Below are 5,515 nucleotides of genomic sequence, written 5' to 3'. Positions count from 1 at the left end.
TCATTGTGTTGTGCTTAGGTCATGTACTCCATTATTTGCCGCATGATTTTCATTCGTAGTTATCGATTATTTCAATTGTGTGCTTCTAATTCTTAATTGGGAAATGTTTAGACTTGTATAGTAAACACACGCAAACAATGAAAAACATTTAACTTATTATGTAGATAGAGCAGTCCTCGCACATAAAGATAATCGTACACATCGTAATCGTACAATGAAGTCGCCCTACGCACTAAATGCGTCCTCGCTTGAAACGAGGCTCGCCGGCACCACGACCACGCCTTGCTGCCCGCTGTGCTGCTCTAGTCTGCTGCTGGTCGTACGTCTAGGGCTCCGGCGGGTGAACGTCGCGAGTCGAACATCCTCCCTCTCCCTCCACAGGAGGTGTCGCGAGGTACTGGGACGACGCACCCTGTGTGGGACCCTATGGTGTCCCGAGGTACTGGGTCGCACCCTGTGTAGGACCCAGGGCGTCTGCCAGCTGGGAGGGACCGAGCAGGTCAGGGTCCACTCTGAAAAGGTCATTGATCTAAGCACTGCTGCTGGACCTCGCTGCCTCGTCGTGTGAGTCCTCCGAATGCCATCCATGGTCTACGTAGCCTTTACAATCACAAAGGAAACGGTTCTGTTAGTTTTGTTGCGTTGTTAAAATGGAGTTACAATATGTACACATCACGGTTCTGTTAGTTGACGTCTCTCGCGCGAGGGTACGTCTGGGTGACTGGAGCGGTCTCCGTCGGTGGCTCCGCCGGAACGTGCTGGACCCGCATCCTAGTCCTCGGTAAGAACCAGCTAAGGTACGCTACAAAAGCATCTACGTCGTGTGGCCGGGCCTCCTGGACCACCTCGTCTAGTGCGGTCGCCCACAGGGTGACCCAGTGAACCATCCTCTTAGCCCATAGGACTCCAGGCTCACCACCACCACCCTGCTGACGGGTAGCCCTAATGGAACCATCGTTACACGAGTTACATAAATAAAATATTCTTAATGCAAGGAGAATGAAAATGCTGGACTGTACCTGTGAACGGAAGCCGGAACCGCTGACGTTGCCGGAAGCGGGGAGTTCTGGTACAGGCCGAACTGCCTCATGACACGGTGAACCGCGTAGTCCTCGACGTGGATGTCGAAGACTACTAGCCTCCTCATCATCTAGTACACCATGTCCCGATGGCATAGCGAAGACAGGCCATGCGGGGCACGAGCCTCCACCTCCTCGAAGCTGTAGGGTCTCCACCTCACGTTAGTATCGACCAGAGCATTGAACATACCGACGAAGTCCGGGTAAGACTTCTTTGTCTGCAGCCCCGTCCAAACCGCCTGCAAGAAATGTAATCATAATTTCTCAGTTAGGACCTTGAAAATTCCAAATTGTAATCAGAATCAAAAATAGTAGTGGAAGAACCGTACCCTCCTCAGGCACCACAATGACCCCATCGTGGATCTGTCGATGTCGTCCTCGTCAAAACCCCTCGGGTAGGGGGACATGTCCACACGAGGTCGTCCTATCGGGAACCGCTCGTAGGCCCAAAGTTGAAGCAGCAGCGGGCAGCCAGGGAAGATAGGCTCCGTCGAAGCCTGTGCAAAGACCCCTGTACATGGCCGCTAGCATAGTTGAACCACAGCTGTACTATGGAACCTCGTCGAGCGGGGCCTCCGCAATGGCCCTCACATAAGGAAGAAGGTGCTTAGGCACCGAGTTCCCCTGCGACGTGCAGAAGAGGGTCCAGCCAAAGAGCCACATCACGTACGCCTCCAAGTGACGCACTACTGTGGCGTTGTCTACGTCCTCTCTTATGTACTCGGCCTACAAAACAATTTCGTACTTGTGTCAACAATAAAAAAAATGGCCAAAAAATATTTGTAGTTGCTGGTAATTAGAAACTCACACTGTACTACTGGAGCCAAGCCTTCCTCGGGCCGTGGGAGCTGTTGAAAGTGGTGTACTGGGGGACGTCCATCGCGGCTACGTGAGGAACGTCCGCGAAGCGACCCAGCAACTCCTCGCGCCAGGCAGGGGGATGTCCATCGCGGCTACGGCGGCCCCTGCACAAGGAAGGCCCAGTAGCATCGAGACGTCCTCTAGTGTGGGGGTCAACTCACCGACCGGGAGGTGGAAGGTGTGCGTCTTCGGCCGCCACCGGTCTAGCAAAGCTGCTAGCAGTGACATGTCGAACTGCAACCGTGTGGGTCTCTCGCGGCCACATCACGCTGAACGGTCGACCATGTCGCCCTCCACAAGCCTAGCCACAGGAAGAAGGCCCACCACACGCAACCTGTCTCATGGAATAAATGAATTAGTTTACACAAATTAATCGTTCAACTTAACACACAAGTATTACTAATTATTTCTACCTTGGGATCCAACGTCGATCGATCGGCATGGTTGCAAGCGGAATACGAGCCGGAAATGTGCCTAGGTTGGTACCAACTACGACCGAGTGGAACGACCTGTGCTGGCTGTCCATGGTAGGGTCGAGCAACTCAGGGGTCTGGACCCCCTGAGGACCTGAGTGCGACGCCATACCTGCAACACAAGTATTGAAAGAAATAAGCACTGAACACCTAAAGAAAATATAACATTGCATTACGTTACATTGCAAATAAACATCATACCTCTACGGCACATACGAGTCAATACAAATAGAAGGGTCCACGATAAATATTACAATACTTGATGTCCTTGTCCACACCATCAAATAAACATTATATTACACTACCTAAGGATGACAACTGAAGTTACAATAACACAACTCAAGGTAGACAGTACATTACATTACTAGTTATTAGATGCAGATTGGGTGCTAGCACTTGCATACGTTGTTGTCGGGCAGTTCTTGTAGGTGTGACCAGCTTTGTGGCACTTGGAGCATAGACGGACATCAGGACCAGCTTCAGATTGATCCATATCATTACGGATACGCCTATTCCCATGTCACCCCACTCCTTGGAATATTTCTGGATCAGGATCAGGAATGTAGCAGGCGGCATTACCTGGATTATTGACAAAGTCTCCCAACAAACGATATCCATAAACCTCATTCCTCCAAGTTTGCCATATGGTTTCTTTGAAGAAATAGCGCGGCACGAAATGACAGGGTTGGAGGTCCCCAGCCTCGAAGCATGCAACAATGATATGGGTGCAAGGCGTGTGTAGCAACCTTGGCTTGTGGCAAGAGCAAACACAACCTTCATTGCTGATGATGCACTCATGTGTGTGTCTCTCACACCTCCCGCCCATTCAAACTTTGTCCCTGCAAACAACTTTGAACCGGCATTCCACAGCTCCCACTTCTTTCACATGATGCAAATGAGCTTTCTTAATTGCTTCCTCTATGTACTCTGTCATCTTGTACCCAAATATTACGTGGTTGTCGCGCATTGAGTTATCAGCCAATTGGTACCTTTCCCTGAAATACTTCATGGTGCGATAAAGGTAAAATTCGACAATACCAACAAGGGGCAGACCCTGAACACCGCGCAGGACCCAGTTGTAAATCTCAGCTAGGTTTGTCGTCATTATACCCCACCGTGCACCTCCTTCATCAAAGAGTAATGCCCACTTTTCCTTCGGTTCATTCTCAATCCACTGTGAGAAGGTCTTGATGGATCTTCCCCGTCTTCGCTTGACGTTTGGACTGTCGATCCCGACATCCTCCAGAGACACAGGTTGGTCGGCCTCACTATTGACCGCCCTCTTCGCTAGTTCCTCGCATTGCTTCTTTGTGAGGTCCTCAAGTTTCTTCCATAGCAGGTTGAACTTCCTCTCCTGATTCTGGTTGCACAGGCGCTTGAACAATTTCGTAAGGGTCTTGTTCTTGAATTGGCTGTGAAAGTTCGCACCCATATGCCTCATGCACCACCTACTCTTCAAGTCCGGCCATATCGGCACCCTGAAACGCTCTTGACTTCCATTCTGTAGGTTGTCGATTGCTTGTATAATGCCTTTGTGCCAATCATGAATGAGACAGACCCCCTCGATGTCCAACACAATCATGTTCTTCACCCTCTCGAGAAACCAGTACTAGCTATCTCTAGACTCCTTCTCCACAAAACCGATCGCAAGCGGCAACACCTGATTGTTGCCATCTGTTCCGATAGCTGTTAATATTGTCCCTTTGTACCTTCCAGTCAGAAATGTACCATCAATGCAAAATGACTGGTCGATAATGCCGGAAAGCCTGAATGCAAGGACCCAACGCAAGGAATGACCGCTGAAGGACCTGTTTGCTTGGAAACTGAAGAACTGGATATGATTTCAAGTTGTAGAAGCTTCCAGGATTTCTGTGGCAAATGGTGTGCAACAAGGCAGGAAGGTTGTCGTAGGATGCTTCGAACGTACCCCACTTCATGTCAAGCACCTTCTGCTTAGCACGGTAAGTTTTGTTGTAGCTGATCTTGTACTTGAACTTCTCCTCTATGGCACAGATAATGGACTTGGGCTCGAAGCTTGGATTCTCCACTATCTGAGAGTACATGTATTGAGCAACAAATTCAGCAATGAGGTTGTGGTGTGTCCCTTCTAATTCAGCCAACAAGCATTGGTGCTCAACCACTTTAGTCACCTCTTAGTAATCCTTCCATTTGCCCTTATATGAATGCACCCTGAATGGGCAATCATTTCGCACACAATGGACATCATACACCTTCGGGCTACTCTTTTCCACCCTGAACTGACGCTGCAAACACAAAGTGGACCACCTCTTAATAGCCACCTTCACTTCATCCCCACTTTGGTACACAGCCCCCACGCATACCTCATTCTCCCTGTACTCCCAAGGAATATTTTCCCCCACATTTACCTGTAGGGCAGAATCGTCGTAATTTGACCAATTTCGCAGTACAGGATAATCATCTTCCTCATCCGACGAGTCCTCCTCCATGGCACCATTGGCCTCTCATCCTTCCATCTCCATCCGCTCTACTAACTCAGGAAATTCTTCCCCCCCATCAGCCTCTGCATTTGGTTCCCGAGGTGCTACAACATGTTCTGCATCTCCACCTTCTTGTTCTTCGTCATCAAATTCTTCATTTCCACCCGCAGTACTCTGCACATCATTTTCCACTTCAACTTCATCTCCTCCGACTTGATCTTCAATATGAGTGCTAGGTCCACCCTTCAAGAAAAATTGGACATACCATATGATTGGTAAACCTCTTCTCGTGAAACCATCTATGTAAGCTCGATACCTCGGAGTTCCTTCAAGCGGAACCAACTCCCAAAAGTTTATGTCCGGCCGTCTTTGCACTACAAACCTCACCGACACATCCGCTTGATCTCTGTCAACACCTAAGTCCCTACAGAGCCACTTGCATATGCCCCCCAAGTTCTCTCTCTTGCTCTTGGAACACACTTGGTAAAACAGGGGTATCCACTCAAATCTACCCCTTCTGGACCATATCTAACCTCCCCTGGCCCATAGTACACTTGAATATTGACACTATCCGACATGCCTGGCAACATACATGAAACGGGCAATCCAAATTATTCTCAGCACTATACATAAATTAACTACA

General features: G+C 49.2%; 1 pseudogene; it reads right to left on the bottom strand.

The window, feature by feature from the left end:
• Nucleotides 1-683: 683 nt before the first annotated feature.
• Nucleotides 684-4,940, bottom strand: LOC140223170 (uncharacterized; annotated as a pseudogene).
• Between the last annotated feature and the right edge of the window lie 575 nt (nt 4,941-5,515).

The sequence above is a fragment of the Setaria viridis genome, chromosome 6, assembly GCF_005286985.2.
Source record: "Setaria viridis chromosome 6, Setaria_viridis_v4.0, whole genome shotgun sequence".
In the NCBI taxonomy this organism is placed as follows: domain Eukaryota; kingdom Viridiplantae; phylum Streptophyta; class Magnoliopsida; order Poales; family Poaceae; genus Setaria; species Setaria viridis.
Note: the sequence above shows the minus strand (reverse complement) of the source record. Positions and strands in the feature narration are given on the sequence as shown.